The sequence below is a fragment of the Taeniopygia guttata genome, chromosome W, assembly GCF_048771995.1.
Source record: "Taeniopygia guttata chromosome W, bTaeGut7.mat, whole genome shotgun sequence".
NCBI lineage: Eukaryota > Metazoa > Chordata > Aves > Passeriformes > Estrildidae > Taeniopygia > Taeniopygia guttata.
Window position 1 is genome coordinate 15,100,539 of NC_133064.1, and position 25,593 is coordinate 15,126,131.

Genomic DNA, 25,593 nt, shown 5'->3' on the forward strand with positions numbered 1-25,593 from the left:
GCTTGGCAGAGCTTACTCTCGAAGGTACCAAAGACGGGCCAGTATTAGAATTTTCCAATTTCCATATTTCCCCATACGTCTACACGATAGTGTATCATTTTTTCTTTGGACCTTTTCCGTCTAACAGAACAGTCCTCCCAGTGTTCTAACATCCAGCCCAGGGGACTTTCCCTCAGAATCTCAGGGAATTCGTCCTTTTTTCCCTCCCTTATTTTTGAATGCTTACCTTTTCTTGTTTTTAGGAGTTCACCCTTTCCCGGCTTAGGATTTTCCCTTCGTGGTCCCCCCCGCACTTTACTGGTTTTCTGTCCCATATTAAAAAAAATTCCTTACCGTGTTACAAGTCAGTGTCCACAAGTTGTTCCGAGAAGTCAGTTACCCGCGTGCTAAAATGTGTATTTCAGTCCTATCCCAGACTGAGTTTACTAAGTGTTTAAACCGGCCTCTCCAACCAAACCTTGCCAACCTAAATAACCACACAGCGAACCAGTCTGTGGGTTTTTCGGCTGGAAAATGAATGAGCTCTCTTTTACCTGTTTTCCTGGGCTCCCCGAGCCCAGAGTCGGTGAGGTTTACCAATTTCTCGAGTCCACGAGAATGTACCTTCCCTCCCCCGACCCGTCTGTGAGTGGATCCCTGTAAACTCCCAGAGTTTCAGGTCGTATGCGTGTTGTGAGTACACTCGAGTCCTTTCACTTCCCCCGTAGCCGACCACCTCCTTCTCGGGCTAGTGGAACTGCGGTTTTTGGGGTCCTCACTCGCACCGTGACTATGTCATGTCTCACTCAAACACACACCCACCCACGCGCCACCCAACCACGCAGTACTCACGGCTCCTTTTCCCGCGTGGATTCTTAGTGCACGTCAATGTTACGAGTGAAAAATTGCTGCAGCCTTGGAGATTTAGCTCCGAATTCCGAGAGCTCTGGTCCCATTTATACCCTTTCCTTAATGTGGCTTTTCGGCTGTTTTCGGAATCTGGTTGGTTCCGTGGAGTCCCGCAGTCCTGTCCGGCTGCTGAAATCAGCAGGGCGCCGCCCGGATCCAGGATAGGGAACTCCCTGGATACCCCCAAACCAGATCACGTAAGGGGTCACCAAGTTTGTTATAAATGAAAAGGTATTCAGCCAAATTAAAAAAACAAAACAGTTTTATTTGCGGTCAAATTCTATCTAGCCAGCCACAGGAAAAAAAACCAATGCCGAGCTCGGGGTCAGCCCTGGGTGTGCAACAAGGAGTCAGCCTCATCAGAGGTTTTCCTCCATGCCCACACCTCCATCCTGGCACAAACGGGTTTTATAGGGAAAATTCCGCCTGAGGCCAAGATTTTTGCAATCAGTCCTTTCTTCTATTTAGAGTCCATATGTTAATAAGATTTTCTGTTTTGGAGATGAGGGAGAATAATTCAGTGTCTGGAGTTGTTGAATCCTGTGATGAAATTTACGGAACGCTTCATTCACATGTAACTGTCTGGGTATTTCCAAGATATCCATATCAGGTCGTTTACGCGATGATCTGCACCTGGGGTCTCCCGCAGCTTTCCAGACATGGCCCATCTCCTGGTGAGCCGTATCTTCTTACTTGTAAATTAGTTTCCAACATACAGCCGGTCTCAGAGGGGAGAAGGTGGGAGGGGGGGAGGCTAGTACAAATGAGGTATAATCTAACAAGTACTTAACATTATAAATTCCATACAAGGAATGGTGCGAATTATGTTTATTACCCATAACAGGGTGATAAAAGGGGGTTACCTTTATATTAGGATCCTTAGGTGCACAATTTGTCTGGTGGAAAATGCCGAAGATGCATACCCCACATAATACATGTACAATTTTTATAGATTTTGCAAATTAGCTTCTGAAAAGAGTCCCCAATTAGAAGCACACTCAGTGAAATCATGCCCCCCAGCTCTAGCACCTTCTAAATCCTCCCCCTTCAGATGAGGACTAAACTCTGTTTATAAAAAAGTATGTCTTGAAGAGCTGGTCTCAACCTTGGTGTCTAAGGAGAAATAAGATAGCATAGGGATCCTGGAATTAGTTTTCTCTTTCTGCCTAGGAAAATACTGAAGCTAAGTTACATTAATAGGCTACAGAGCAACAAATATATGTGTAAAGAATACAGAGAATATATAAAAGAAAAAAAAAGGCAAAACTCAAGACAGCACCACCCTTGTGATGAGCCCTTCACAGAAGGATGCTACAGGCAGAAGCTTCAAGAACACAAAGTAGAGGAACAGTTCAGGTCTGAACAGTGTTGGATCTTTGCATTCAATGTCTGCTAAAAGACTGAGGTCTTCCTGGGCATGCACAGTACAGTAGGATTAGGAGGTGGCTACCTCCTACGCAGTTTTCAGGAACATGATTTTGGATTTACATGCCTATATTTTCTGCTTAGGATACAAAAGTTCTTTTCTAGTCAGCTCATACAAGCTACATATCCAAGGCAGCTGGTGCACTAGGGGAATAATCTGGGTAAATCTCAAGAAGGCCGAATGCTCAAGAAGGGTGAATGCTCAGCTGCCTCAGACCTCATCTCAGCACCAGATATGTGCTAGGCTGCCTCTGAGAGCACTTGTTAACCTCCCAACAAAGCTGAAAACATGCATCTCATTTCCTGACACCATCAGCAGAAGCTCCTACCTTTACACTTCCACCACTGCAAGCCCTCAGCAGCTGAGTGTAAACAGTTCCATGTGTCCTGGGAGCAAAATTAAATAACAAAAAATGTGCCATTTGCTTTGGACTTGATTGATGAAAACAATGACCAGGTAATAATTCCCACTTTCTGTCAACTATATATGTTTCACACCTCTCTTCCAGCTTTCTCTGAATGGTTTTTTGTTTCTGTGATCTGCTGCTAACAAGAAGCTGCATGTGAAGGTGCTTCCCATGAAAAGGTCTGTTTCCTCCACTGGCAGTACATGTAATTTGTAGAAAGCTTTCCCTTGAAAGCAAAGGCACATTTTAAGTCAGATAAACAGAGAGCTGCAGCCACAATTAGAGCTCTACAGTTTCCAGCCTTATTTGTCATAGTTCAAATATTTTCTTCTTTCCATCTGAGTGAAATCCTAGCTTCAGAGATATGGGAGATTTTAGCCCTAAACAAGAGATTCAAAAATAGTCTCCTGCTCAGAGCATTTATACAAACAGTAAGGCATATTTCTAAACAAAGAGTTGAACCCAGACTCTCGTGCCAGGGAGGTGCCTGGACTACTGGCTGCTTGGGAAGTCATTTCCTTTTTTCTTTCCACTCTGTCAAACTTTTCATTATGAGCCTTTTTCTGGAGCTGGGTTCCACTTTCAGGAAACGCTCTGGTTTTATTGAATCACTGCTTTGTCAGATTTCCCAAGCAGTTCTAATTGCAAACGCTGCCTAAAATGGAAAAAAAAAACCAACAAAACTTTTTACTTTAACAAGTCATTTAAATTTGTTTTATACTGGTGCAATAAATACCAGTTTTGATTTATAAACATGAATCTCTTTGGTCTCGTCTCCTGGATATCTGCTAAATGATGTGCTTCTATATTCTCACCTTAAGCTGCCATCTAGTTGCAGCCCTTGGCCTTGCTCCTGAGTCTGGTTTTAGCTGATTTCTGGTCTGCAAACAACAGTGACCTTGAACTGAGAGTGAACAGACCGTGTGAACCGCGCGCAGACACGAGGACGCTGGCTCATGCGTGTTAAGAAAATAAGGCCTTTTTGTTCATAATATAGAGTTTTCACATCTATAGAATAGAATCTTCACTTAGAGTTTTCACTTGTCTGAATGTTAGGAAAATAAGGCCTTTTTGTTCATAATATAGAGTTTTCACATCTATAGAATAGAATCTTCACTTAGAGTTTTCACTTGTCTGAATGTTAGGAAAATAAGGCCTTTTTGTTCATAATATAGAGTTTTCACATCTATAAAATAGAATCCTCACTTAGAGTTTTCACTTGTCTGAACATGTTCTCATTTTGCCAAGCATTCCAGAATATCTCTCAAGGACAACTTCGTTACACACTGCTTTAGGGAGTTAAAACTAAATTAGGGAGTAGAGGTAGTTAGGCATCAAAGCACCTAAGCGAATATCTTCAAGGACAGTTCCGTAATCTTGTGGAATGCGAGTAAACGTGCCTAGAGATAACATTTCTTGTTTTGAGAGAATTCCCAGATCACAGGAACAGCCCTGAGGAAGACTACTGGCCTTCATCCCACGACCACCAAAAGGCAGAAAACGACCACCTAGCAACAGAGTGCACCTGCGCAGAAAAGACACCAGAACGTCACACTTCCGGAGGAGAAGACCCAATAAGTTGGGGGGGAATGGGGCACGAAAATGCGGTAGTTAGAATAACTGCTGCCCAGTGCGCTGATTTGCTTTCGTTTCCTACCATTAATAAATCTTTTTAATTGGATTAGAAAGCCTATTGTGCTCGTTCATAACAATGCGCACGCATGTTTTACTTCCACACCTCGGGCTCGTACATGGGCATATGCCGTCGTGACCGGTCCCTCACCCCTCCAGTCGCCACGCCTTTACCGACGGCCCTTCCGACTCCCTTCGCTCTGCACGGCGCAGCGCAGCGCGGTACCTCCGCAGTGCTCCCTGGACGAAGTTTCGCCAGGACTCTCGCGAGAGCGGGCAGTTCTAGATGCTCCCGACGCCTCCTACATTTCCTCTTCCCTGCCGCTGTCAGGAGGTGAGGAGTTACGGCCGTCAGTGAGCCGTCTCAATCCGCCCCCATCCTGATCAGGGCACCCTGGGGAGGCGATGAGGGGGCGAGGGCTTGAGGTCTCGGTATTTGCAGGGCTGGCACGGGGGAGGACGGGTTGGGGTTGGAGATGGCGAGCTTGGGGGTAGCTGGCTGGTGTGAGGTGGAAGCAGGTCCTAGGGAGGGGCTATGGCAGTGGTGATGACTTTTTCAGGACACCTTTGGATTTAATTGTGAAACGACAGTGTAATTTCTGAGCAGCTCCTGTAGTTAGTTATCAGCAGTAAGGTGAACAATTCAGGTTCTGCTTATTACTGTTAGAAGCTTTAATATGGGAGTTTTAATTGCTTTTTCTGCAGTTGAGATCCAAAAATGGTGCGCTACTCTCTGGATCCAGACAATCCCACGAAATGTGAGTTGCTTTCGTGAATGTTCAAGTAGAACTTGACCAAAGTCATTGAGATTTTAATTCCAAAAGTTCATCTTTTTTTTTCCTCCTGCAGCATGCAAATCACGGGGATCCAACCTGCGAGTGCATTTCAAGGTAGGCAGTGTGTGCATAGTAAGAAATGCAATTTCATTTGGTTTTGGTTTGGTTTTGTTATATTTTGTTGAGCATTTTTTGTAGGAAGGGTTTCTTAATCTGTGTCATTACATGGTTACTTAAGGGTGGTAGTGTAGGTTATGGCCTATGTTTGCTTTAGCTGCCTGTAATGGTTTTCATCTACAGGATCAAAAATAACATGTCCTAAAGAGTTTTCTCTCTAATACAGATAATAAAATACGCTAGGAAAACAGTTACAGTGACTTTACCAGAAGGAATGGGGCTAGAGTGAGATGTGACATTTGTTTCATTTGTCTGCCTTTCTGGTTGTTTGGAAGGAACATTGGATTCACCTGCTTATGCTGCTGCTCAAGAAGCATGGCAGGGGAGGCATGCGGTGTTTGGCATGAGTGCATAGGTCCCTCCGGAAAAGGTTTAGGTGTCGCAGTAAATCCAGGACATGTTTGAGTTAACCATGAAACCAAAGCTGAGCAGATGCTTTTTCTGCTCCACAGTGGTACATAATTCATGTGAAAACAGATTTCAGTTATCTTGATTTTCATTTTTACTATGATCAGGTAGGATTATAGTTACTCTCTGACCTGCATTTAATGTCTTAAGCACTAATACTTTAGCTTCAATTTTTCTTTCTTTTCTCTCCTTTATAATTCACTTACAGAGACAGAAACAATCTTGTGTTCTCATCACTTCCTCTGAGGTGCCATATTTGACATTTTAGTAGGAATTTATCCTTCAGGCTCCTGCTTCTTTGGTTTAGTGACCAAGGAGGAGCTATGAAAAGTATAGCTACTCAAATTTTTTTGTTGGTTGGAAAGATCTAGGTGTTAGGTAAAAAACAATAAAGATGTGTTAGAGCTGCAAATTCAGTAATGGCAGTCACACCAAGGGTTAGAAAAGTAGGTACCAAAAAAAAATAGTGTTCTTAATTATTTTTCATTTTTAATTTAGGTGTGGGGCTTTTTTATGTGTGTGAGTGCTTCCTTTAAATTGAGTTTGTAGCAAAAAGAATAGAATCCAGGACAGAGGAGTGATTTTGCTCACATTGTAACTTGAACAGATGTGTTAACAACTTCACTGTGCTCTGTATTGCTAGAACACTCGAGAGACTGCCCAGGCCATCAAGGGCATGCACATCTGCAAGGCCACCAAGTACTTAAAGGACGTCACCTTGAAGAAGTAATGTGTTCCCTTCTGGTGCTACAACGGAGGAGTCGGTAGATGCACCCAGGTGAGGTTCAAGATGAAAATGTGGGAAGGATGCTGTTTCTGGTTAAGAGGAAAAGATGATTTTGAGATGGTATGGAGAATAGTCTGTCATTGTTAATTATAACTTTGTATTAAAATATAGAATCATAGGATATTTTGGGTTGGAAGAGACCTTAAAGATCATCTAATTCCAGCCCCCCTGCCATGGGCAGGGACACCTTCCACTAGATCAGGTTGCTCAAGAGGGAGAAAAGAGTTACTTTTAATTCCAGTACAGCATTGCATCTACTTGCAGTGTCAAGTAATTCATCAAATTTAATTGTTTTGTTATGCAATCTTAATAGAAGGGGATGTAATGGCAAGTTAATGGTGCCTGAAGGGTAAATTGTATTGTACTGGGACAAAAATGGAATTATTGTTGTCTTCTTCCAGGCCAAGCAGTGGGGCTGGATGCAGGGATGCTGGCCCAAGAAGAGTGCAGAGTTCTTGCTGCACATGTTCAAAAATGCAGAGAGCAATGCTGAGCTCAAGGTAGGCTGTGTCAGTATTACTGAATGCAAAGTGTTCATGTCATGCTGTGCGTCAGCACTCCTGAACTGGGTGTCTCTGACATGGAAGGCCAGGTAATGTGGTATTCACATATCCTTTGAACAGAGAGAGACATAGACTTTCCCAGGAAAATCCTGGGGAAGGCTGTGAGAAAGCTCAGAAAAAGAAGAAAAACAATTCTTCATTTGCTGCATCTGTTGTTTGGCACATGTGGCATGTGTTATGGAGATTGTTTACCAAAGAGGGATTTCTTAATTGGACTCTGGTGATGGTGTTTTGATTTCATTTGACCAATTGGAGCCACGCTGTGTCAGGACTGTCTGTAAGGGTCACATTTTTTTTTTTTAGTGTAGTAGTAGTATAGTTTTAGTATAGTGTAATATAGTATAGCTTAATAAAGCTTTTGTTTAGCCTTCTGCAAACATGGAATCAATGCAAGTTATTCCCCACGGTGGGGGTCTGCTACAATAAGGTAAGGCCTGCTTTGTCAATAAAACTGAATTGTATCAAGGTGTTGGTGTACTCTTTGTTTGAATTAGTCTGTGTGTTGTTCAAGTTAAAATGGGAGTAATAATTTTTCACAGGGAGATAGTTTGCATGTGGTTATCAACTGTTTAAGTGGTGTTTAGGTCTCCTAAAAACTACAAAACAAAGCAAAATGTGAACTTTTGGTCAGTTTGTATTTTTGTAATATACTTAGTGCTTAATTTAGTAATTTTGATGGCAGTGGTGACTGTCTTAGGGCACCTTTGGAGTAACCATGAAATAATAATTGTCTCTTTCTGAGCCATTGGTGTAATTTTAAATTGATTGTGATGTGTAGAGGGGAGATCTCTGTTTTTCTGTCTTTGGAGCTTGCTCAGTTCTGTGACACTGCAAAATTTGGCTGTTTCGTTTTCCAGCAGTGGTATGTGTCTGGGGGGGGGATGATTATTCACAATTTTGTTGTGGAGACTATTTATTTGAAGATAAAAAACAAGTCACAAGTTTTATTCCTCTCCCTGCTAGGGTCTTGATGTGGATTCTCTAGTCATTGAGCACATCCAGATCAATAAGGCTCCCAAAATGTGCCGACGCACCTACAGAGCACATGGTAGGATCAACCCCTACATGAGCTCCCCCTGCCACATCGAGATGATCCTCACTGAGAAGGAGCAGATCATTCCCAAGCCAGAGGAGGAAGTTGCTCAAAAGAAAAAGGTAGAGCATCATACCCTTAAGTCCTCTTTAATGTCAGCAGCAGGAGAGCTGAGTGTTGATACTTGGAATTTTTCAGGCAGAAGGGTTGCTGTGATGACTATCTTAGGACACCTTTGGAATACCTATGAAAAACCTAATAAATTCTTTCTGAGCAACCTCAATATTTATTGTGAACACCACATTGATAACTTCAGAAAATGGTTTTCAAGGTTTTATATTGTACAGGGAGTTTGTTCTTCCCTTCCTCAGTCCATGTGTGTGAAACTGGGATGTGCTGCAATAAAATTTAAATTGTGAGTCTGTAAACAATGTAGTACTTGTAGAGACACTTAAGTACGTACAAGTACAATCAGTGGATCATTTTGTAAACATGTAAACAAATTTCTAACAGTTCTTAGTACCTTCAAAAGATAACTGTAAATTTATTTGTAACATGTTTTGAGAAGGTGTTTTGTCATTTTGCCATTTTCTCATTTCTGTATTTGTTTTTCAGATATCCCAGAAGAAGCTGAAGAAGCAAAAGCTAATGGTCAGGATTAAATCTGCTCTGCCAGATGTACATAAATAAAATGAGAAAGTTTCGATTTATCCTGTGTGTTTCTCTGCTTTATCTTCAGCGGGGTGTTGCTGTGGGACAGCCACAGGCAGTGACCACGGTAGTCGGGATGCTTGTTGTTGCAACGCTGGGGATGCTGTTGACTTACCGCTATTATTCATATATAAAGCGAGATAATTTGGAACACGTGCAGGCATTCATTTTCCTTGCCCCACTGTCCTGGCCCGTTCGGGGCGCCTGATGGTGGCTGGCGTCCACCGCCGGGCGCTAATGCGGCTCCTGGGGGCGGGGCGTCGGCCACATGACGCGAACGCCACCTTCTCCTATTGGCCGCGAGTGAGTCGGAAGCGTGGGGATTACTTCCGGTGTGGTAGAAGAAGTTGCGGCTGTCGGTAGAAGCGCTGGATTGGTGCCGACGGAGGTGAGTGTGGAGCGGCCTTCGATGGGACTGGGGCTGGCTCCCCCAGGGTCCTTTCGTAATCTGCCGCTTCTTTAGCTCGGCTGGGGGCTGCCCTTCTATGGGGCCGGAGCGGCTCCGTTAACCGGGAGCGGACGGAGTGAACCCCGATATGTGATAGCCCATGTTAAGGTGTGGAGCTCCTAGGTTTCAACGCGTGTTTGAGTGGAACTTCACCGATTCGGAAAAATATTTCTGCTCCCTCCTTTATTTCAGTGGGAGGGGGAAACGCCGCCGTGGGTTTTTTTGCTGTTTTTTTTTGTTGTTGTTTGGTTTTTTTTCTGTTTTTTTCCCCCTTGCTAACCAAGGAACAGAGCATCACAGAATCACAGAATAAAGTTGTGAACGGTATTTCACTCTATTAGGACAGATGTTATACTTCCAATGGCTTGCTTTTGCATCTGGCAGAGGTACGACTTATTTTTTTGGTGTGAAATCTTCACACAAACTGGCTGCAGAGACACGTACAGTTGGCTCAGAAGGCCAGCCTGGGGTGTTCCTCCAGCCACGTTCTTTAGCTGGTGGACGAATTCACAAGATATTGCTGTAAATTTTGTATCTAGGAAGTTCTGGCAGAGAAATTATCTGAATTATCTTTTTGAATGGTTTTAAAGGATTAACTCATTTGTGTTCTTTTGACTGAAGATTTCTCTCTGACTTCATAAAGTAGATCCTGTAAAACTATATTTGAAGCAGCCAAAGCTACACTTGGAAGTAGTCAACTGAAAATTGATATTTTGTTCTTCCACAGGGCTAAAAAGTTTTAGGATAGCTCAAAAAAAAAAAAAAAGTGAAACTGATCCCAGATGAAGTGTGCACATCTGTCTCTTCATTCTCCATCTTGGAAAGCTTTTGTTTTTCTTCTTAATGTAAGAATTCAGATAGCAGCCTAGAAAGGAGGAATGTAAAGGACAAAGTTGCTGCTGTGCAGCAGAGTGTATATATTGCTCAGCAGTGATATATATAATATAATACAATATATATTGCTCATCAGCACAGAGAGGGACAGCTCTAATCCTACTTAATTGCTTCCTCTCCCAGTTGAACTTTTCTGCCCCTGTGCTTTGGTTTCCCCCTTTTTTTCTTCGCAGACTTCAGGCTCCTGTTTTTGACGAGTTCCTCCTGGTTTGGGGAGAGAGGGAAGGATTAATTTTCTAATCGTTTGGCCAGTTGTATGGGACTGGTGTGGGATCAAGTGATTCCTCTTGCACTGGAGGAAGTAACCCATATTTTGCTTCTCTCAAATCTTGACTGGGATTCTCTTCCCCTCCCACGTACTTGCCCTTCAGTGGTAGCCAGCCATTGGGTAAATAGGAGTACTGCTGTTTAATTTCACCTTAAATAAAAAGGGAATATGAAAAGCAACCTTTTGGACCCACTGTTATAGTAAGAACTGGGCTAATATATGCAGCTTGCTGCTTAAACTGTTTTTGTGTGGTTTAAGCAAAAACCTTTATTTTCTGAATTTGTTTTTCCGAGTTGCTGCTGTAGGACTGATGAATTAATAGCAGACTCCTTTTTTGTAAAAATATTTTCCTTGTTGAGAACTTTATAAAATTGAAACACACAGCATTTTTGAAACATTAACAGCTGGTCTATAATTTAAGAATCTTTTATGTTTGAATAGAAACTAAAATCTTTCTTCATTATTTAAGGATACTTTTTTTAGCTCATGGCATACAAAGAGTCATCCTAAGGGGTTTTTTTGGTTTTTTTTCCTCACCAGCTTTTAACAGAACAAGAGGAAGCTATGGTGTGCATTCCTTGCATTGTCATTCCGGTCCTCCTCTGGGTCTACAAGAAATTCCTGGAACCATATATCTATCCTATTATCGCACCTTTAATTAAGCATGTGTGGCCCAAGAAAGCTGTACAAGAAACAATAGCCACAAAACAAGGTCGAGGAGGCAGCAGTGGAAATCCACAGGCACCTTCAGCCACGAAAAGAGATCAGGAGGATGAATCTGGAATTTATAAAGTAAGATTAATGCATTTAGCTAACCAGGGAAACTTCAGATAAAGTACCCAGCCATAGTTAAGCGGGAGCACAGCAAGAGAGTAAATTGTTGCATGTTTTTAGACATTTTTGTGGCTATTTTCTTATGAAAGGGAGCTGATGGTACTGAGCCAGCTAGAAATACTTACTTCTAGACAGCTTCTGGTAGGTCTTGGAAAGATAGGAATTGGACCTGTTTTCTGAAACAGCTTAGTTAATTTTTTTTTTAATGACTTGCTATTCTTTCAGAGAATAAAAAAGAGAAAAAAAAAGTCAAATGGTACATCACACTAGATACATGAAGCAGAATTTAAAAAAAAACAAAATACAGTCTTTAGCCACCTCTGCCTCTTGTAATGGGGGAAATGTTTAGTGCATCTAAATTGTGCATTTATTATTTAGCTCTTCTATCAAAATGCAAAGATTTATATATCTTGACTCTGCCCTCATTCCCCTCCTGAAGTAATAATTATTTGTAAATCTAAAGAGACACTGCCACTTTGGTTTTTGCTACAGATTTCATAGATCACTGGCCCTGCTTCTAAAAGTAATTTTCATCATCAGCTATTACTGTTCTGGATGTGAAGTCCTTTTTTAACATCCCATTTGTCATGCTGTCTTTTATTTGCAGTTTGCAAGCAATGGTGTTAAAATTGGAATTGCCACAAAGAGGTACACAAAAGTTTGTGACAAGAAAATGGATTAAAGGAATTCAGTCCTAAGGATTTTATTCCCATGTGTCCAATATAAACTGGTGGTATTTCTCCTCGCACGTTGAGACTTTTTTTCTTTGTGTGTTTTAGCTGAATAAAATCCCTTATGACTTACAGGAGAGAGTTTCTTTTGCCACAAAAATGGTGGCTAGCACATTTATTTTAAAATGTTTGAAAATTCAAGTTCTATTTTCCTCACTGGAACTGCTTTTCATCTATCATCCATTTGGTGTGATTGGAGTTTATGTTTAATAACTTATGAATAAATCTAGCTTTGAAAGGTAAATGTATCTTAGCATCTTTATTTAATTAACTGCTAGTGTAATCCTTCAGGCTTTCACCTTAAAAGCTATGGCTGTACTTGAGCTTGCTTAAGAACTATGTATTGCATTGTGGTGACAGACGTGTCATGTTTAAATTATGAAGAGTTTAGATTCTTCATGTCAAATCTGGGGATGAGCTAAAGGAGTTATGCTATATGTAAAATTAACTTACTAAAAGCAGAAAGTCTTGATATGATACTTCCATTAATCATTTTCCTGGAAATACTGTGCCTTTCTTTCCTGAAGCAGAGCAGCAGAGACATGATGCAAGAGAATTGTTGCTTTATATTGTGTTGCAGTGATTTAGAATGCTGCAGTCTGAAACGCGGATGAAAAATCAAAACCCCACAATTCCAATAAAGATTTGTAGGGACGGTATGTTTATTTTTACAGCGCTGGACGCATGTGGGGACTCATTGCCCTTCAATGGACATGTGCACCCCTGAGAACTCCCGATCCTTTTTTATTACCTTTACTAATTTCCATATGCATAGAACTTCACATTAGGTTCATGCATATTCATTATGCTGATTTCACATTACACTTACAGCTAGTTACACTTGTACTCAGTTTGTTGTCAGAAAGTACAGAAAGAACTTCTGGGTCACACTGCCCTGTCTGTTTCAAGGTCCGAGGAGTCTTTCTTATCTCTTATCTTTTTAGTGTGGAAATTTGCATTCTTTTCTCCTTAGCTGGGGCAACTTTGCTACTGCTGCAGTTACCAGACTAAACAGCATATTTCACTTATGTTAGCAAGCTCAAAGTGGCACATTTCACCTAAATCCAAATGTATTTCTACCCTGTTAAATTTTCACTCTGTCTCACAGTCCTGTCTTTCAAAAAAACCCCACCCTCCAACTAAAATCTCTAACATGCTTGAGGAATTTGAATTATAATAAACCAGGATTTTATTTAAAAATAAGTTGCTTCATACAATTGTTCTTAGGCTTCTGAGCTATAAATATATGAAATGGTAACAAAGTTTTTGAAAACCTGGAGACAGGCCCCAGGCAGAAGGAGACCATAAAACTACTGACTTCATAATAAAGACCAACTTTGCCTCCTCCTGATCTGCATTCCAATTGTGAAGCGTTTTAGATGTCTCTGTGCTTAGTAAGGAATAAAAATTAATTCCTGCTTTGTCCTCTCTGCCAAAACAGAGTACTCTTTAAAAGATTCAAAACCAAAACCATTTCAGCAGTTTTGGATTGTTATTTAAGATTTATTTTCCCTAAAATCCTACCTAAGATATGCCTAAAAAGGCTATGCTATTTTCCCATTGGTTTTGATCTCTATATAATTGGATATTTTGCCCACATTGTTGCAACAAATTGTACCTTTATCGATGAGAACTTCACCTGGTAAAAGGTGGGTGTAATCTTTGCTGGAGTGGATTGGGTTTTCTAAACCAATAAACCCCCATCTCACCCTAAACAATAAGTTCCTCTGCTACCACTACTGTCACAGTTCATGTTCTAAATCTGAAAGCTGGGAACTTTCTAAGGGTTTGGAATCACCTTGCAATGAGAAAGGAGTAAACTGCCTGAGAAAGTCACTCCCATGTATTTCAAATGGCTGTAGAAATGGAGATTGATGGCATGTGTGCAGCTGAAAAGAATTATGTGTTCTGACATTGAGTATCCTCACAATGTGTGTATCCTCACAATCTGAAAAGATTGTCCCTTCTGCTGTGCTTCCTGTCCCTGAGCAGGTATCATCAGCCACTGCTTTAAAATGTTGGGCATCTCATAAACAGGCCAAAATTTTAGAGTATATCCACCCCTAACAGATGTGAGCACAACAAAAGTAGAGCAAGAGCTGTACCAGGACTCCTTCAATTTGTAAATGTATGCAGTCAATTTAGAAAGTATACATAATTAATTATTAATTATATTATTAGTAATTAATATAATTACTATTATAATTAATAATAATTTGTTGGTTTATTATTAATTATATCAATTATTTTGAGTTATTTAGGATAATATTATACAAGGAAGTACAACAGACTAACATGGAAAATAAAGTGTATAGTAAATTAGACTGTAGGCTGAACTAGGCTTCTAGCGGTGTGCCAGCCAGGACCGTATTTAAACACCAGGCCTACTGAAAAGACTGTCAAAAACAAACCAGGCAGATAATGTGAGTAAAATTATACCAATTTGTGCCTTCTGGAATGGGGTTTCAGTACATTTATTAGCTGCATTTAAATTCTAACTTGAGTATTCTGCATCATGCAACTTTCTTGAATGAGATACTTCACTGGAGGTTCCGGCAGACTGGTGTTACAACTCTTCTGTTCCTGTTCTTTTCCAAAAATAGGTCAATAATCTTATTGTGTTGGGAATAGTAAAACAATCAGGTGAAAGCAAAGGAACTGCCTGAGCCTGATCATCTGCTGGCATGCAAAGAAGTGTACAAAGCCTTGCTTAAGAAAAATAAGTAGACAAAAATTAAGGAAATATGGAAAATGCATATTAAATGATTGGCTTATTGTAAATATTAAATTGAATACTATATGTGTTATGTTGGAAAGTTATTTTGTAGTACTGTATTAATCTTTTTTAAGTAGTATGGTAGATATAGTTTTAGGTTATAGCATAATATTAAAATAGAAACTATGTGATGTAAGGTATTTTTTTAACTAGCTCAAGAAAGGGATGAGATAATAAAGAAATTCTTCACACAGAGATAACAGCAACAAGACACCTAAAGAGTTACTGCCTCCTTATCAGAAAAGACAAACAGTCCTACACCTCCTCTCCATCTTTAAGGAGCCACCAGGATTAAGGGGAAGAAGTTAATGATAACCAGACAACACCCTTTGTTTGAAAAGAATTTATGCATCATGTATGAGATATATGAATATGCAACAGGCTATTGCTTTTAAGGGGTAATCTTTGTTAGTGACCTATGCTTTCCTTCTTGAAAGCATCCAGACGTCCATAATTCTTTGCTTTTTATTGTCCTTTATTGTCCTAATTCTGATTGTCCAAATTCTTATTGCTCTAATTTTTATTAGTCTTTTTATAACTATTTTATTACTATTAAATTTTTTAAATTTTAAAACAAGTGATTGGCGTTTTTCACAGAAATAATTACATGAGAGAATAATTGTCCTAGGGTGACAATTTTCCACTTCTCTCCAAGGAAATTTTTCCTGAACCGGTTGGGGGGAGGGGCCATGTGGGTTTGCTTTCTTGGGGGGGGGGGGCCTTTTGGAGGTTTTCTCCCAAATTTACCCTAAACCAGGACAAATAATATATATCAAATAAATTGAATTTAACTGAGAAAATTCCCATATTTTTTTTACGCACTAAAACCAAGATTTACAAAAGGACTTAGGCACATAATGATGTAGCAGCTTCATTTATAGCAAAGACTTTTAGAAGATTGCAGAGTAGGCATCTTTAGGGCTCAAAGTACTGCAAATCTAGTCCTAAGATCTTCAGCACTAAAGCTTTCTGGTTTTGTTTAAATAATATTGAGGAAGGATCAAAAAAATCAATACTTGAAAATTGTTGAAAAATAATTCAAATCAACTAATTTTGAATATATTTTTTATGGGCAGGTCTAAATGTCACGGTACCTTCCATATGTTGGTTTGCAAAGGTAACTGGATGCCAAGGACTTAATTTAAATACATGTTTTTAAAACTGCAGGTATATGCAAAATAATCTTAAAAGTTGAGAAAGTTTTATGTTGCTAATTATTTTCATGGGCCTGATTCTACAAGCAGAGAATTGAACATGATTAGCCCCTAAGGATGTCTAAACTAATAATGAATTCTGCACAAAATTGTCTTTATTCGGATGTGTTCATAAAACACATTTAAATTCTCCCCACAAAGCTGATCTAATGACAGTAGTACAATTTGTTGTTATTACTGAAATATAGCAATCACACCCAAACCTTCTGGGAGCTGTTGGACATGCTGCTTAGGTTCAGTCCTGGAGTCATTCCTTCTTGATCTCGGTACAATGCAGAATTTTATTGCTGAAAGAACAGTTGTTTCAGAGGCTGCAGGTAAAGGAAATTAAGAAAAAATTAATTTACACTTAGATTAACTAAATTTGCATTCAATGAGAAGTAATTCTGTTTCATTAAACTACCTAAGACATGAAAGTAGGGATTGTCTTCCTTGTGCAGTTTTCTAATTCTTCCAGCCACTCCTGACAGAAAATCAGCTAGTTTCACTGGGAGCCCAACTTAAATGCCTCTATGCTTCCAGGTGGGGTTGTTTGAAACGATATAACTGTCCTAATTAATTTTTCTAATGAATTGTTTAATTAACTTTTAAATTAATTGTTTTAATCATAATCAGTGTATTAGTCTTAAGCAGTGTAATTTTCCACTTTAACCAGCACGTAGCTAAGCTTTTCTCACAGAGGGCTATTGTTAGAGTGCAGTTATTAGATTACTGAAACTTTAGGTTTTGCTAAACTAACTCTGATAAGCTTCAATGAACAAAACCTGGGGGAGTTAAAGTCTGAACACCTGGAATCCAGAATATATAGCTCTCCAAGGATATGTTGAAGCAACCAGAAGATAAAGAAGAGATTAACAAAGACGATTCATTACCTGCTGGAAACTCCCTGTTTGGGAAAAAGATAATAAAAAGAGTGAAAAATGTGGACTAATTAGCATGAGAAGTGAGAAATCAATAACCAATAGAAGACAGAATTCTAATTAATGAAGAGAATTATTTAATTTAAAACCATTGAACAATCATTTCTTTGTTTGCTAAAAATGTATAAATAAGTGAAATGTTTTGAAAGTCATGTGCATGTAGGTGGAGCCATTCCTATGCACCCTGGCCAGAATAAAGTAATGCCTACTCCCTAATACTAAAAAAAATATTAGAGGGTTTAATTTATCCCAATGTTTTTGGTGACAATTTTTGGTGACCCAGATGGGACAACTGCTTTTGACGTGCCATGGATTCATGGGATCGAGAAGGGCTATAGCATGCACCACAGGTTTTTCAGGGAGATCCTCTGATCTCCTGATCTAGTGAGTTCAGGGCAAGGGTCCATGGCTTTTATTATAGCATTACTGAAGACATAAAAGTTATACCTAACCATAAGCTGCAGCTGAAAATCGCTGCAGAAATTGAGTTCTATAATATAATTGGGTTATAAAAGTGGTGATACAACCATAAAAAAGGAGTGCAATATTTGGGTTATAAAAAGGAATCACTAGTGATGATATAATTGGTTATTTTCTATTAAATATAATTGTAAAACTGTGAGTGTCAAAGGGTGTGGGTTTGATTCCTACTGCCTAGTTGGAAAACTATATAAGCAAGAATCAGAAGGTGCACACATGGATTCAAGTCCTACTTGCCTTCGCATTAGTCAGACACAGTGCTGCATGCACATGAGCCACCTTGTAGAGATGTTTGCCAGATGTTCTGCACCTATTAAAACCCTATGATAAGCATGTTACAATATTATTGAGCCTGCCTGACTTGGGGATGCCTGTGGTGTATAGATATTAAAAAAAAAAAAAAAGAAAAAAAAAGAAAAATTAATTTGCTGTAAGAGTGTTAAATGCAAGTGTTTGTTTATTGTGTAAGTTTTAAAGTATTTGATGTGAATTAAATGTTTGTTTATTGTGAATGTTAGAACATAAATTGTAAAAGCATCTCCTAAGATAGGCTTGTGTGTTTAGAGTGCTCTCTAGTGTTGGCACAGCAAGACTTACTGTTTTAGTGTTAATTATTGAGAGTGTGTTTAATCTTCAGTTATCTTTTAGTAATTGCAAGGTCTGGATTTGCATTAATTGTGGATCTGACACTAAAGTGGTTGTCAGGGAATTAGAGATTTGGTATCGTAATGGGATTAGGCTTGTCTTCACAAACCTGGGAAGGGGGAATACCAAGATGTTCACCTTAGCGTTGTATTTTACAACACTGGAAGAAGTTTAAAGGAAGCCCTTTAACTTGGAAACAGTTAATAGAATGCTGTAATCGTTGGTGGCCAGAGTATCCATTAGATGATCAAGAGAAGTGGCCTGTTAATGGTAGTGTGGATTATTATACGGTTTTACAGTTAATGTAATTTTGCCAGAGAAAAGAGAAGTGAAATGAAGTGCCTTATGTAGATCTGTTATTTGAATTGAGAAACAGTCAAGATTTGAGAAGGATGTGTGGTTTGATACCAAGGGAACTGAATGATTCTATGGTGTTAGTTTTGGAGAAGTACAATAGGCAGAAATATCCTGAACATGGTTGTCATGCAATACTGGGAAGTGATGTATGAAGCATGGTTGTGCAGGGGAAGAAATTGAACTGTTGGTAGGCCCTGGAAGGAGGTAGAGAAGAGCTGAGGCTGCAGCTGAGGAGGTTCCTCCAGCTGCAGGTGAAGGAAGCACAAGCGGTCAAGCTGACAGAGGAGTGGAAGAAAGGATTTAGGGTTTGGAAAACGATGAAGGGTTTAGTCGGGTGGCAGGGAGAACACACAAAGGAGGAAAGAGAAGGAATGAGGAAAAGGGGGTGATCCAAGCCCCTCTCCAGCAGGCAATGGGGACAGAAGGACTGATTACAGTTAAGGTACCTTTCTCAATGACAGATTTAAGATCTTGGAAAGAATGGGCAGGAACATTTGGGGAAGATCCTGAGAAGGTGGCTAAAATCTTTGAAACCATCGTCAAGACTCAGGATCTGGATGGGAATGACATACAGGTAGTTTTAGGTACACTGCTAACTCCGTGTGAAAGAATTCTAGTAATAGCAAAAGCAAGGGAAGAGGCTGAGAGAATGCATGCTCAGAATGTTCAGCAGGTGTAGAGTTGTGTTTGCACTGTATATCCCCTCATGGTGTGTCCCTCCATATCCCCTCTTTGTATCTGTTTGGTTCATCCCAGCTTTCCCATCAGTACCTGTATGTCCATCAAACCCCAACCCATCCCCCTGTCTCCTCCCAGGTGATGTGTATGTGTCCATCACCTGGTGACCACTCCCCTTTGTCCAGACCCTTCTGGCAGGGTCACCAGGTAACTGGACCCTGGCTGGGACTTCTCCCCCACCCCCTCCTCAGTGGTCACTCTGAGGCCTTGCCCCCAGAGAGCCACTCCCATGTCCTTTCCCCATTGGCTGCTCGGGTTTCCCTGCCCCCCTATATCTGGCTGCGCTGGGCGGGGACACTCTCTCTCTTGCTCTGGATGCCCTTCGAGGTCAGATGTGGCCTCCAGGCCCTCATTAAACTTTGGAACTAATCCTGAGGGGGAGCACCTTTTTCCTTTGCTTGTGGGACCAGCTCGTGTTTGGACTCACGTGGGAGCTTCTCCAAGCCCCCCGGGATTCAAGGAGAAGTTTCCTTCCCTCTACCCGCCTCACCCCACTGCCCAGCTGGCCAGGCTCCACAGGGGATTTATTCCCGTGGATTCGAGGGGGAGACGCAGCAAGCAGGGAATGGTGGATTGGCATTTCCCTTTTGCAGATCCCTGGTGGGATCCTAAAAATCTGAGTCAAAGGGAATTATTGATTCAATATCAAAGATTAGTTATATTTGGGATGAAACATGCTATTCCAAAAGCTATAAATATGTCAGTCTGAGTCTGGTTCGCAGTGGCCACGGGATGGAGGTCCCCGACTAGCTGTCCCGCTTGTGGCCGGAGGGCAAACACATGAGTGTCCGCCCCTGAGTCTCTGCTGAGACTGTTGTGGGTGGCAGTGATTGCTGCATCGTGGGTAATACAGCAGAGGCACAGGGCACGAGGAAACCGAGGCAGAGGAATAAGGGAAGGACACTCGTCTGAATCTCCAAGGATTTAATTCCCGAAGTGGGGCAGAGCAAGTGACAACTCTGAACATGAAAGGACTACTTTTAAAGAGTAGAGGGAACACGGGGAGGACACAACCTTTGACCAATAGTGTAAAAAAATGCATATTATATGGCTCTATGCAGATAGTTACTATATGTATTATTTTATATTAATTAGTTGTGCTGTATTAACATTTTAATAGTATGTTAAATGTAGTTTTGTAGTTAAAGTGAAGCTTTAGTAGTTACAATAGAAACTATGTATGTGGGATTTTTTAAAGGAATGAGATACTCGCTTTGAGATAACAGCCACAGAGCACGTAAATCTTCCAAAGAAGAAGAATTTATGGTTTTCTTATCAGAAGAAGCTAATTTCTTCAGGCCTTACTCAGACTCAAAGACGCTGTGGGGATTAAAAGAAGCAGTTGAAATATAACAGAGAGAGTTTCTTGTTTTAAATAGAATGTATGCATAACCATGAAGTATATATGAATATACAACAGCATATTGTTTTAAGGGTGATTCCTTTGTTCACAAGGCATGCTTGTCGTAGCCTAAGTGCCCGAGAGCATCCAAATGTCAGTAATTCTTTGCTTTTTATTGTCTTGTAATTGTCCTAACTCTAAATTTTATTACTCTAATTGCATTACTATTTTTATAATCATTTTATTATTATTAAACTTTTAAAATTTTAAAACCCAAGTGTAGGGAGCAGTGTGCTCCAGGACGGTTTTGATGAATGGAGACGAGAGATCTCTGAAGGCTGCTCTTAGAATATAAGGTTTATTAGGGATGGTGAAAGGTCTTGCTTGGAGCTGCCAGACGCAGCCTGTGGCAAGGCCTGAGGGTATGGAGGAGGGGAGAGACAAGGGGTAGAGAGGATGCTCTGGGAGAGGGTGGAAATTCCAAGAGAGCGGGGGTTCCAAGAGAGGGGAGTTCTAAGAGAGGGGAAGATCCAAGAGGGGGGAAGATCCAAGGGGAAAATCCAAGAGGGGGGTAGATCCAAGAGGGCATCTGGCCCCTTGGAGACCCCTTATCAGGGGGCTTCAAGGTGGGCTGGAACAAGACTTGAGCCAATGGGGTCACAGACACCTGATTCTTCAGGGTAGGGTTACAGGTGTGGGATGAACCATGCATTTTGGGGGTTGAGATGGAACAGTCCATTTGACTTTTGGACCTATCTGTAGGTTAGGGTATTGTCCAGCCAGTAGGGGGGATTGTTTTCATCCTGGCTGTACTATTGTGAATCTTTTGCCAGGCAATTATATTTATCCATCCTTTCCAACACCCAAGTGATTAGCATTTTTCACAATTAGGAAGGCATTAGGGGAGGGGTGCAGGGTAAGAGCTCCCCAATAGAAGCCAACATGGGGAGGGAGCAAACCCTACAATCCAATTCTGCTTTGAGGAAGGGATGAAAGACAGGGAACACTCCAGAACCAAAGGAGTGTGCTATCTTTGACAGACAGGGGTAAGACAAGGGAACAAGGGGGGTATACATGTGGATTGACATACATTTTGGCAGGGAAAACTGTGGTAAACAACTCAAGACTGAACCATTAGGGAAGCCAAATGGGGTACATAGAACAAACCATTACAAACTTATAACAAGGAATATTAAAATATACTACAGAAGAACAAACTGTAAAATAACAGACTACCACATCAGTCATATCAAGCGGTTCAAAGAAAATATGAATCCTCTTCTGATTTTTCACCAATCACTCATGGATGTAGCCAGAAAGTACACTAACTTGGAGCCAGAAAGGGAGGGAGATGCATTACACTTAGCAGCATTATTCATGGGACGATCAGCTCCAGATATTAAAAAGAAACTTCAGAGACTGGAGGGGGAAGATTCTAGAAACATAAACAGATTATTGGAAACCACCTGGAAAGTATATAATAACCGAGAGAATGTCAAGGAAAGCAGGGATGGGAAATTCATAACAGCTTTAATGAGCCTGAATGCCCAGGGGGGAGGATATTAAATAAGGGATCAAGGGAACCCAGAGAGGGGTAGCTCTCATAGTTGGCCTCTAGGTAGAAATCAGTGTGCAAGATGTAAAAAAGAAAGTAATTTGAAGTGTGACTACACATGAAGAAATAGGCACAACCCTGATCAGGCTGCAAGGCTTTTAACATTAGATGAAGCATGAAGGGAACTGGGTGAGTAATCCCCAGCTGAATCCCTGATTACCCTGATGCTGGGGAATGAACAGATGGATTTTCTGGTGGATACAGGGACAACATACTCTGTTCTAAATACATGGAAAGGAGCTTTTAGCCAAGATACTGTAAATGCCATTGGTGCCATTGAGGAGAGTGAAAATATGCTGGTTTTCCAACCTTTAAAATTCAAGATAGGTAGACAGTGATTAGCACATCAATTTCCATATATGCCTGAATGCCCAATGCCTTTGTTAGGGAGACATATTTTAAGTAGATTAAATGTACAAATAATATTTGAAAATGGACAAATACAAGTATGTATTCCAGAAAGTAAAGCCCTGGAGGCCCAGGTTTTTATGTTCGTACAGCAACCAAAAGCAACAGGGAATCCCAGAGGAGGTGGAAAATGCTGTCACTCCATTGGTATGGGCTGCTGGAGTTCTAGGGAAATCAAAAGCAGCAGAACCAGTAAGAATACAGTTTAAACATAACACCAGACTGGTAAGGCAGAAACAATATCCTTTGAAATCAGAAGCTAGAAAACGGTTAGAAGAATTAATTGCTACATTTGTGCAACATGGATTACTAAGGGAATGTGAGTCAGAATATAATACTCCTATCCTACTGGTAAAGAAGCTACATACTAATGAATACAGGCCAGTGCAAGATCTCAGTGCTATTAATAAAATAGTGCAAGACATACACCCTGTGGTAGCAAATCTTTATACACTTTTAACTACAATTAAGGAATCTGATAAATTGTTCACTTTTGGATCTTAAGGATGCTTTCTTCTGCATACCCCTTGAAACTGAAAGTCAACCCTTGTTTGCCTTTTAATGGAACATAAAACCCAATTAACATGGACTGTTCTCCCTTGAGGATTCAAAAATAGCCCCACTTTGCTTGGAAACCAATTGGCAAAAGAATTTGAGATAGGGAAAAAGGAGAACAAAGAAATCACTTGCTGTAGTATGTAGATGATATTTTAACTGCTACAGGAACTCAAGCCAGATGCATTGAAATTACTATAAGTTTACTAAACTTTTTGGGACAAGCTGGTTACAGGGTATCCAAGAAGAAGGGCCAAATTGCAAAAGAGCATGTTACATACCCAGGATTTACCATTTCCTGAGAATAATGAAGCCTTGGAACCAAAAGGAAGGAGGCAATTTGCCAAACTCTGGAGCCAAGGTCTCTATCTGAGTTAAGAACATTTCTAGGAATGGCTGGTTGGTGTCAGCTATGGATTCCTAATTATGGACTGTTAGTAAGACCTTTATATGAGTCCCTGAGAAACCCTAAGGAGGTATTACAGTGGACTCAGAACACCATATAGCTTTCAGAGACTTAAAGAGAGCTCTAATGTGAGCTCCTGCACTGGTATTACCCAACTTGACCAAAACTTTTGTGTTGTAGAGACAGACATGACATACACTGAGCAACATATTAAAGACCTCTTTTATTGCTGCATGTTCTCTTTTTATACATTTCTTAACAAAGCATGTTTCTTAACAAAGCATGCAATTTAATCATTGGTCACAGTAAAAGTGCTCATCATGTTCATTGGTACAAAGAAATTTGCGTGAACATATTTGGCAAGCATTCACAAAAATCTTTAAGGCATGTATTCGTTCTGTTTCTCTAACTGCAAATATCCCTTGCCTATCTCTATTCTCTCAGTTCCCATGCGAACGACCTTGTCTTCTTCCTTTCAGGGATAAACACAAATTTTATCAACGTCTTCTACTAACTCAGTCTTTTGGCTCACAGACCAGCTGTCAGTCCTCTCCATGCTTTTGAGCTGTTTGTTCATTAATGCTTATACCTTGCATTAGGTGTGCTACATATCAGAGGTTGGGGATGTGGAAAAGAGCTGTGGGATATTTTTCCAAATGACTGGACAATGAAAGTAAGGGATGGACCACCTGCCTTAGAGCTGTAGCAGCAACCGTCTTTTTAATAGAAGAAGCCCGGACATTGACCCTGGTCCAGAAAATAACTGTTTATGTTCCACACATGGTTATATCTGTTCTAGAACAAAAGGGGGTCACGGGTTATCCTCAAGTCAAATGCTTAAATATCAAGTTTTCCTGTTGGAACAGGATGATGTGGAACTGAAAACCGTCTTGAATCTAGATATGTTCCTTGAATCTGTACCAGAATGCCAAGAAGCCTTACAACATTACTGTCTTCTAACTATTTAGCAGGTTTACTCCAGCAGAGAAGGTTTAAGGGATACTCCAGTAGAAGATCTAGACTGGGAACTGTTCACAGATGGGAGAAGTTTTGTGCGTGAAGGAAAGTGGAAATGTGGGTATGCAATAGTGACCCAAACCAAGGTAACTGAAGTCAACCTGTTACCACCTCTGCACAAAAAGCTGAGTTCATCACTCTGTGGAAAGCCCTAGAATTGTCTGAAGGTAAGAAGGTCAACATATGGACTGAGTCTAACTATGCATTTGGAGTAGTACATACCCATGGAAAAGAAAGAGGGCTCTTTTCAAGCATAAGGATCTCCTGTCATATATGGAGACATTAATAGACAATTATCAGAAAGTGTTCAATTACCAACCAAAGAAGCTCTCATGCACTGTGAAGCTCATCAGTTTGGAATTATGCCAACTAATGTAGGAAATTGAGTAGCAGATAAAACTGCTAAAGAGGTGGCAGAGAAAAGCATCCTAATAGTTGTTCCTTCAAAATGTGTGAACCTTTCAAATGTAACCCCAGAATAGCAAGCTCAAGATAAAAAGCTAGCTGAAGTTTTCGATGGCAGGGTGTCAGGAGTTTAGCTAAAGAATAGCTGCGCAGCAAGGGACACGAAAAAGTTAAGTTAATGAGAGTGTGAGAATACGTGACTTGTAGCATGAAAACTATGACCTTGAGAAACAGATATCTCCTAACAACCTTGAGCATACAAGTGTCTCGTTAAAAATGAAATATTGCTTAGTATGCAGAAAAGTAATCAAGTATAAAGAAACAGTAACTGCAAGGCTTATCGCAAAGAGATATACGTGTTAATAGAAAAGTAACCAATTCTGAGCTTCGCTTTTGCAATATGTATGAACTAATTAGTGCTTCTATAAAGAAACTGTAATCGACTCCAATAAACTGAGACTTGTTGATCATGACAGCATAAACTTGTTTCCCGTGACATTCTCACAAACAGCAGGGTCTTACCAGAGCACAGTAGAGCGGGAGAATCACCTCCCTTGACCTCCTGGCCACCTTGCTTTTGATGCAGCCCAGGATGCAATTTGCTTTCTGGGCTGTGAGTGGGCATTGCCAGTTCATGTTGAGCTTCTCCTCAACCAACACCCCTGAGTCCTCCTCAGGGCTGCACTCAATGACTTTTTCTCCCAGTCTGTACTCATGTTTGGAATGGCCCTGA

General features: G+C 40.5%; 3 non-coding genes and 1 pseudogene across 3 annotated transcripts; all 4 read left to right on the plus strand.

The window, feature by feature from the left end:
- Nucleotides 1-8,806, plus strand: part of LOC116806891 (large ribosomal subunit protein uL22-like) — a 75,959-nt pseudogene extending 67,153 nt beyond the window's left edge.
- LOC116806997 (small nucleolar RNA SNORD58) lies at nucleotides 4,892-4,960 on the plus strand. Its single transcript, XR_004366038.1, has one exon. It is a non-coding gene; the product is annotated as a small nucleolar RNA SNORD58 (small nucleolar RNA).
- On the plus strand, nucleotides 7,740-7,809 carry LOC116806996 (small nucleolar RNA SNORD58). The gene has a single exon (XR_004366037.1). It is a non-coding gene; the product is annotated as a small nucleolar RNA SNORD58 (small nucleolar RNA).
- Nucleotides 8,304-8,374, plus strand: LOC116806995 (small nucleolar RNA SNORD58). Its single transcript, XR_004366036.1, has one exon. It is a non-coding gene; the product is annotated as a small nucleolar RNA SNORD58 (small nucleolar RNA).
- Nucleotides 8,807-25,593: the final 16,787 nt, after the last annotated feature.